General features: G+C 42.5%; 1 pseudogene; it reads right to left on the bottom strand.

The window, feature by feature from the left end:
• Nucleotides 1-1,309: 1,309 nt before the first annotated feature.
• Nucleotides 1,310-4,350, bottom strand: LOC116545668 (annotated as a pseudogene).
• Between the last annotated feature and the right edge of the window lie 5,314 nt (nt 4,351-9,664).

The following is a 9,664-nucleotide window of genomic DNA, read 5'->3' as shown; positions in this document are numbered from 1 at the left end:
GTGTTGCTACCTCACTGTAGCCTTGAGCTTTTAGGCACAAGTGATCCTCCCACCTCGACCTCTCACAGGATTGGGATTACAAGTGTGAACCATCAAAAAAAAACAGGTGTGAGCCATCAAACCCAGCCCAGAGACATGTAAATTTATCATTGTAATATTTAAGATTGCATAATTCAATTTAATTCTGTCATAATTATTTTCAAAGGAATTATGTCCAAGGAAACTCATTCTTTTTAAGAGTAAAATAGTCATTAAAAAGATGGATGCTGGCTTGGCACAGTGGCTCACGCCTGTAATCTCAGCACTTTGGGAGGCTGAGGTAGGAGGAACACTTGAGGTCAGGAGTTTGAGATCGGCCTAGCCAACATGGTGAAATCTTGTCTCTATTTAAAATACAAAAATTAGCTAGGCATGGTGGCAGGTGCCTGTAATCCCAGCTACTCAGGAGGCAGGAAAATCGCTTAAACCCAGGAGGCAGGGGTAGCATTGAGCTGATAGAGCCACTGCACTCCAGCCTGGGCAATAGAGTGAGACTCTGTTAAAAAACAAAAAAAAAAATTGACGCTAAAAAATATGAAAAAACCTTAACGGCAGATTTAACATCTTGGATTAAAAACTAAAGTACGTGAGGGGATAGATTCTTCATTTGCCCTGATGTAATGATTATGCATTGTATGCCTGTGTTAAAATATTTCATATACCCCATAAATATATACACCCACTATGTACTCACAAAAATTAAAAATTAAAAAAGTAGATAGTTTGCCTGTGTTTGGCCTTCATGAATTTGTTACATTTTCAGTTCACAAAAAAATTCTGAAAAAAACTGAAGAAGGTAATTTTCACTTTTTGAGGGATAAAGTTTCTCTTAATTGTTAACTGCTTGGAGTTACATAATTTAGCCATTGCTAATTCTATAATATCTTCATTCCAATTTTAATTTTAGAAATTTTATTAATTATGTTATCCATTGGGTCTGAGGTAGAAAATCAGAGAAGGGAACTGCTTTCATCTCTTAGTTCAGTTCCCACTAAGATGTGTCATAGGCTTTTGGTTCCTTCAAGATCTTGTAATAGCTAAACACAGAGAACCCATTAGTCTTTGCTATTGTGAACAGTGCCACAATGAACATACGTGTGCATGGGTCTTTATAATGGAATGATTTATAAGCCTTTTGGTGTATACCCAGTAATGAGATTGCTGGATGAAATGGTATTTCATTTCTAAATCCTTGAGGAATCGCCACACTGTCTTCCACAATAGTTAAACTAAGTTACACTCCCACCAACAGTATAAAAGCATTCCTATTTCTCCACATCCTCTCCAGCATATGTATGCGTTGGTGGTATAGTGGTGAGCATAGCTGCCTTCCTCCTTCTGGCATTTTAAATTGTTCTGATTTTGGCAGAATTTTCCCCTGGACATCAAGACCATCTCCAAATTCATCCCCAATCTTTGACTGAGGCAGCTCCTGGAGATCAGCTTCCAGATCAGGCACTAAAAATTACAAAGTTCTTGATTGAAGCAGACAAACAAGAAAGACAAATAAGGATATGATAATATTCTTTTCCTCAGGGTTATGAAATAAAAACCTGTAGACTACTGTGCTAATAAATGTGATGTAAAGATGTCCCACCTTTGTTTTCCTGTATTATGATAGCTTATCTTTTTTTTTTTTTTTTGTTTTTGTTGTTGAGAAAGAATCTTGCTCTGTCACCAGGTGCCAGGCCGGAGTGCAATGATGCGATCTTGGCTCACTGCAACCTCCACCTCCCAGGTTCAAGCAATTCTCCTGCCTCAGCCTCCTGAGTAGCTGGGACTATAGGCGTGCGCCACCACACCCAGCTAATTCTTATATTTTTTAGTAGAGACGGGGTTTCACCATGTTGGCCAGGATGGTTTCAATCTCTTGACCTCATGATCTGCCCCCCTCGGCCTTCCAAAGTGCTGGGATTACAGGCATGAGCCACCGCGCCCGGCCATGATATCTTATCTTAAATGACAGTCTGAGGATAAATCACACCACATCTACATTTCTCATACTTTACCACTGTGTATTATGAACAGTGAATATTGACTAAGAAATCTGAAGTCTGCCACATGGATAGAATTTTAATCATAAATGAAATGTAATTTTCTGAAGTATTAGATTAATGTATTGGTGTGCCTGTGAGAAATCTTAAAATTGTGACACCCATCCCTTGTTGAGGTAACTTGAAAATTATTTGGATAAAGTTAATTAACGTTTTGCTTAGGTCCAAGGGCCCTATATGTAACTTTACATGAATGAATCACGTTTAGAATAATGTACCAAAAATAACAGGAAAATCACTGTCTTCCAGTGAGGGTACAGGAAGTTGAGTGCAAAGAAATTAGTGGTCATTGTTAACAGTCATATTCTGGAAACCTCTTAACAGTGAATTGCTAAAATAATCTGTGGCCCAAATTCTGCCAATGTTTCCCATGAAAATAGTATCCACTGAGTAAACAACTTCTGATTCAGGATAAACTTAGGGTACTTTGAGTTTTCTAATTATGAAAGTGCTTTGACAACTTTGAAAAGTCCTTCAAAAATCATACTAATATAACTGCATGTATGCCAGTGTCCTGAAGGATCCATCTTTTACCAAATATCCTGAAAAAATACCAATCTAAGGATACCAATCAAAGAGTGGCTGTCATTTATTGAGCTCTTTTCTGGAGTTGCTATTCTGCTTCACTGAACTGTGTTTTGTTCTGAGCTAATACTGAAGTACCTTACAGTATACATACATTCGAATATTTTTTTGTGCCTCCTCATCACTGGGCTCCTGGGATCATGGATGTGTGTGTACAAATAAAAATAATTTACTTAAGATACTTAAGCAAAACCACTAACCTTTTCTTATTACAACGTGGATGACACAAACCTTGGGACAAAATATGTATTCTTTCTCTATGAGTCAAGGGTTCTTGGTAAACTTCAATCCCTGAGCCTCAATTTTCTTATTTATAAAATGAGGCTAACATCCCTATGCAAATGGGCTTTATTCAGGGTGTCACAAAGTAGGATGACTTGGCACTCTACGTGCTATTAAAGGGTGCTTATAGCACTGTCGACACAATGGCTTAGAAGATCATACAGCAACATTCTAAGAATAACAAATTAAACTAGTGAAATACTGCATATTTTTATATACATAAAATTAAACTGCTTCATCTGATTTAGCAAGGACTATATTTTCAAGCATACAAAATACATCTTGAAGAAAAAGAGAAGATTCATTATATCCAGGGACTCCATGAAGCTGCAAACTATACTCCACTTTTCCAGCCAACTCTCAGCAAATGTTTGAGATTCTTTCCTGATGTTTTCTTTCCTCCTGTTACTGATCATGGCATAAGCCTTGATGCAACATAGACCTCCTCCCCACCATAGACTTTCTTTCTTTCCCTTCCCAGCACCATGAATCTCAGCTGCACCCTGATCTTCTTCTCTCTCCTGACCAGGTGTAGGATCCTGACTTTCAGTGGGTGGTTCCTCTTGTTGAGGCTCCTCATCACTGTGCTCCTGGAACAAAAGTTGTGTGTGTACAAATAAAAAGTTTTGTTATCAATACATGTCAATAATGTAAATATACAGAATACATTGATATTTCTCATCATGAGTCTAAAGATATTTCTCCAACACTATTCCATATACTTGTTATTCATAAAGTTATTCTTCCCACAGAGAGGTTACTCTAAATGTTACTCTTAAGGGCTTTGGAAGGCAATTTAATCCATGCTGGGATAGATGTGTGCAATCTGTTATAAATATGCATACAGAGGAAGTCATGGGCAAAACCTGGGGAGCACAGGGTCATCCATCCAGGCAAAACCAGAATGTAGGCCAGGCGGGTGGCTCAGGCCTATAATCCCAGCACATTGGGAGGCCGAGGCAGGCAGATTGCCTGCTCTCAGGAGTTCGAGACCAGCCTGAGCAATACGGTGAAACCCTGCCTGTAGTAAAATACAAAACAAAATTAGCTGGGTGTCAATTCGTGAGCCTATAGTCCCAGCTACTTGGGAGGCTGAGAATCGTTTGAACCCAGGTAGTGAAGGTTGCAGTGAGCCGAGCCTGAGCGACAGAGCAAGCCTCCATAATCCTCTTGGATGAGTCTTTCCTTCATGAGATGCCAGGATCATTTTTTATTAGCTCAGAAGACTTTTAACAGTGTATGTATACTGGTTCAACAACACTATCACAAAAATAAATTTCTGCTAATAGAAAACAACTAATGTTAAAGCACTTGCAAGCATAGGCCCAATCAACTCAGGAAGTCGTAAACTTCGTCTTGGTCTAGGCCTACATGTTGATCTTCCTCACCAAATTATATTTCACTCAGCAAAGAGAATAGAGAATACTGTGATTGGGAAAATGCACTTGAGAGGATAGCTATATCTGAGCACTTCCATGGCCAAATGTTAAGTTGTCATTTTTTTTAAGTTTGGAAATACTTTGAAGGTAAGTCCCAGGGCAAGTATAAATTTGTGTGCCTTCTGAATAGAATGCTTGCACAGTCACTTAAGGTGGTCAAGCTAGCAAAGTAATGGCTGAAGGCTCCTGGCAAGTGATACTGGATATCTCTGATGTGGTTTGGTTTCACAACTAGAATCTTCATCATGGAGACATGTAGGAAAATAGAGCTAGAGAATTAAACTTGGAGTGACCACAGCATTTGTCACACACCCATTTCCTGGGCCCAGTTCCCCACTAAAATCAAGTTTTGCTGAGACACAGATCCCATCCACGGTGGGGTTGAGAAGTTGCAACACAGCACTGGGCACTTCTCACTGGACACCTGTGCCTGGACCTCTACAGACTTCGGGGCCAAGGTCACCAGCCCACACCATTCCCAGTTCTCAGGCCCCTTCCTAACCGCCCATGTTGTCCCTGCCCTCGTCCCCACTGGGGAGTCTAAAGTCTGTCCTCTGTTGGAGATTTGAGGCACTTCTGGGACTCGGATACCTTCAACAGCACCCCCACCATGCACCTCATCTTAATCTGATCCCCTCCATGCCTAGGCCCTCCTTCCTCCCTAGTTGTGGCCCTGACAAAAAAAAAGGCCCATGGCTGTGGTGCCATATGAAAAGGATGAAGACCTCCAGGCCCTTCTCCTTCTGAGTCTCCCTCCCACCGACGACCCTCCAGAAGCTCGCTGGCTCCTCCCCACCCTCATTCATACTTCAGCTCCCAGTTGAATTGGCCTGTGGACCTACCTGCTGCATCTCAATAGAAGAGAAAGAATCCAGACCTCAGGAACTTGACCTCACAGCTCCAAGGCATTCACCACGCAGGCAAAGAGGTAGAGGGAAAGATGCCCAGTGAACACGTGCACTGAGGCAGGTGCCCAAAGAGCATGCGCAGTGAGATGTGTGCTTGCCTTAAGGACTGTGGTGCCCCTCCTCATCCCCCCTCCCCCAACCTTTCCTACATCCCTTCCTAGGTCCCCACTAAGGTCTTTGGAATCCATCCTCCCTGTGTGTTTTTTATGCCTCTGAGACCCAAATACCTCAAATAATATCACCCTTCAAAACTCACTCCATGTTCACCTGACCTTCCTCCCCTCCATGACCCTTGTTCCTCCCTTGTCTGGGACCCTCAAGGGAGCAAGTGCATGGCATTGCTGTTGAGTTCTAGTAGAAGGATGAAGATCTCTATCAGGCCATGGACCAAGTGACCCAACCCGTGGGAAGTCTACTCACTCTCCTTCACACTCACTCACACTTCAGTTTCTGGGAGGACTGATCTGTGGACCTACCTGATGTGTCATAGTCAGCAAGAAAGAATTCATGACATTTCCTCCCACAGTCCTGCAGGGAAAGAAGGCAGATGGCAAGGCTCACGGGCAGCAGGAACTTGCATAGGAAGAACCATGCACATTGAGCCAGGGACTTTCAGGGAGGGCCGGAGTTTTCCCGCTGTTGACATGGTAGTAGCAGCCTCTGCTATCACACTGGCTGCAGCAGGGAGGCCCAGCCAGGGCTGCATGCTCTGTGGAGCCAGCAGGAGCCAGAGACAAGTGGGATCCCCACCTTTTACAAGTTGGGGAGGGAGCTCCTGGGTGCCCCTGCAGCCACCCAAACTGCAGCTGTAGACCCAGATGTCCTGCTCCATGCAGCAGGCAGGAGCCCTGCCTTCCTGGGTGGGTCTGCAGCTGCCCAAGTTGTGGCTGCAGGTCCAAGCCTCCCTGTGCTCGTGGAGTGACTGTGAGCAGACAGGATTCTTGCCCTCCTGAGTGCAGCTGCAGCTGCCTGATCCATGGCTGCAGACTCAGGAGCTGGGGACAAGTAGAAGCCCCACCCCCTCGGAGTTGGTGAGTCAGGAGCTCCCCGGGTGCAGCTGCAACTCTCCTTCCAGGGGCAGGACCCAGGCATTTCTGCCGCCGGCACTCTGTGAAGCCCGGGAAGGCCCCCACTGTCCCCATGGGCTCAGAGGTGTCTGCTCCCACTGCCTGGTTCCTCCCTGCTCCCAGCACCCACTCTGATTTCAGAGCAGGTTGGGGGCTCAGCCCCTGCACCACCACAGCTCAGCTGGGTGTGCACATGGCCGGGCCAGCACTGGCATGCCAGCCCCCTGCCACCTCAGACCCCTCCAGAATTTGGGTGCCAAGGGACATAAGAGGGAAAGCCGAGGGGGTGCTGATGGTAGCTCAGTGGTGGCCTGCAGGTGCCCCTTGGTATAAGCAGCCTGGGCACCATGGACTGCAATGGGAGGCAAACAGGCTTCAGAGTAGAAGGGGCTGTTCCAGGTAAGGCCCCACCTTCAGGCCAGGGATGGGCCAGGCTGCCAATCCCAGAGACTAGAGTGTGAACTTGGGGTGCCTTTTCCTGGCCCACCCATGGCCACCCATGGACCAGTGTACATGCACTGTCTCCCTTCTGAGGTCCATAAATGCCTGGGACTCACCCAGAACAGGGCAGAAGATGGAGAGACAATGGGACAACCAGCTGCAGAGAGCTACCCTCTCCAGGGCATCCTCTCTGCTGAGAGCTGTAGATGTTGGGAAGACCTGCCTGCAGAGAGAAGCCACACTCTTCAGGGCCTCCTCTCTACTGAGAGCTGAACACTGACCAGATGACCTACCTACAGAGGAGCTACCCACTGTGGATCTCCTCTGAGCTATTCTAACACTCAATAAAGCTCCTCTTTGTCTTGTTTACCCTCCACTTGTCTGCACACCTTATTCTTCCTGGTTGCAGAACAAGAACTTGAACAAATGTGCCACCAGCCACAGAGGTTTCCAGACAGAAAATCTACACTTCAACAATCCCATGACGCCCATACCCACATCCACAGGGCATTTTCTAGTAAAATGGTATGGGTATGGACTTAAGAGAGCTTTTGTCTCTTTGCCCAAACAATCTCCTCCATTGAGAAACATTGGAAACACACAGTCCCACCCATGTCACCCTTAGCAGAGGCTGTATTTCTTTTGTGACAGAAATAAGGAATTTTATGTCTGTATTTACACATGCTTTTTTATAAAGATATTGCTCTGTTGCCAAGGCTGGAGGGCAGTGGCATGACCATACCTTCCTATGCAGCCTCTAACTCCTGGGCTCAAACAATCCTCATACTGCAACCTCCCAAGTGGGTGTTACTACAGGTGTGGACACAACACCTGGGCAATTGATTCATTTATTTTTTAGAGAGTGGCCTTACTATGTTGTCCATGCTGGTCTCAAATTCCTGGGCTCAAGCGATCCTCCCACCATGGTCAATTTTTATACATGGTTTGATTATCACTTTTTTCTGTGGTCCTGAGTTTTCTACCATGCTTCCAGTGAATGTGACAATAAAAGATCTTACAGAGCAACAATCTTACTGCATTTCTAATCAGACTAACAATTATTACACTTCAGCTTGTATGTCACCATTATACTTAAATGACACATTAATCAAGACAGAATGAAAGATTCTGAAATTTTGACATTTTTAACAAATCAACTTGAGAAATATACAATCATGGAATATCAGGAAAATTCTCCCCTTGAAACTCATGTAGGATAGGTGAGCCCCCAAGTTGGAGTTTATTCCAGGAGGGTTCTTGGCTTTGCCTCAGAGAAAATTTAAACATGAGCTGGTGGCATTAGACAGCAATACTTTTGTTGAACAGTACTGCTCCTTTCTGTACAGGGTTAACCCACAGGCAGGCAGCAACCTATGGGCTCTTGACAACTGTATTTATACTCATTTATACCCACTTTCAGTTCCATGTAAATGAAGGGGTGGTTTAATGCAAATTGAAGGGCAAGTTATTTAGAACTGTCTAGTAATGCAGGGGGGTAGGGGAGGGTGAACTTCTGGTTCATTGCCACAGTAGCTGTAAACCAGCATGGTGCTTGTGGGAGTGTCATGTGCTATTGAGCAATGAGGGCATCTAGAGATTGTGGTCATCTCTGTCTGCAGGTTCATGTGGGTTTCTTCATCCTATCCTGTGGGGGCCATGAATTAAGTCCTGTCAGGACCTAGAATTAAGTCCTGTGTATCTTCTACTTCAAAACTACAAGAGAATGCCGTATTTTCTTTCTCATTAAAATCAGGTGTCCCTTTAATCATTCCAAGCATATGTTTTATTGCATGCAGTCATTCAAAGTTTGCTTTTTCACAAATACCTGGCCTAAATCTTCTATTCAGTTTCAGTTTCAGCTTATGATGTTTAGGAAGATCAAGTAGCCAAATTCTATGCCAACAAGATTTCTGGCATCCCTATACTACTTTGTGAACCTGATCATTCTTATGTGACCACATATCTAACCAATAACACATCATCAGTACTATAAACAAGCCATAACATTTGAAGTTATAGTTATCATGTGAACACTCTCCTTCAATAATAGATAATATTTTTAGATATAACTTTGAATAAAAATATATTTATATGCTTAATATATTGATATACTGCTAATCAGTGAAGGTACAAATGTATATTAATCATAGGTAGAGTAATAATCTGCCATAATTAACAATGGTTGTTAAAAACTCCTAATATTATGTATAGAAACAAAGAATAGTATTTCAGATGAGTAGTTGGGAAATAGATTGAGAGTTCAATAAAAAGAGAGTATACATAAGTTAGAAAACATCTGGAGGGATGTTATATTCTTGATTAGACCCATGTTTATATAAATGTATACATTATAACTTAAATATGTCTTTACATTTACACAAATTCTTGGTAAACATAGGGAAAAACATTCATTTGCATCAGGTTTTTAATTTTCCTTGTTGAAAAACTATAAAACACAGAAAATCATAAACAAAAAATCTTAGCAATGGAGGATTTATAAAAGTGTCCACCTAACTGCAGCATTATGAAGAATATCCATGAGATATTTCTTGTTTATTCAAAATAAGTCTTTTCTAATTTGATGGAGAAAGTTTCCATTTAAATTTTGCTTCATTTTTTATTCTGAAATTACTAGAAGGTGCATAAGTGTTTCTATATCTTTATAATTTGAACCATTTTGGTGCTAATTTTCCATTTTATTCTTGTATTTATTTATCATGTTATATCCATACTGTTTTAAATTTTTCATCTCAAGGGTTTTTGTTCACATGTACAAAGAGTATTAACTCTGTCACATTATATAAGGAATAATTTTTCTGTCAATATTTTGTTTCAAATTGTTGATGACT

The sequence above is a fragment of the Sapajus apella genome, unplaced genomic scaffold (assembly GCF_009761245.1).
Source record: "Sapajus apella isolate SASKATOON/1434 unplaced genomic scaffold, GSC_monkey_1.0 scaffold329, whole genome shotgun sequence".
NCBI lineage: Eukaryota > Metazoa > Chordata > Mammalia > Primates > Cebidae > Sapajus > Sapajus apella.
This window is presented reverse-complemented; position numbering and strand designations above follow the sequence as displayed.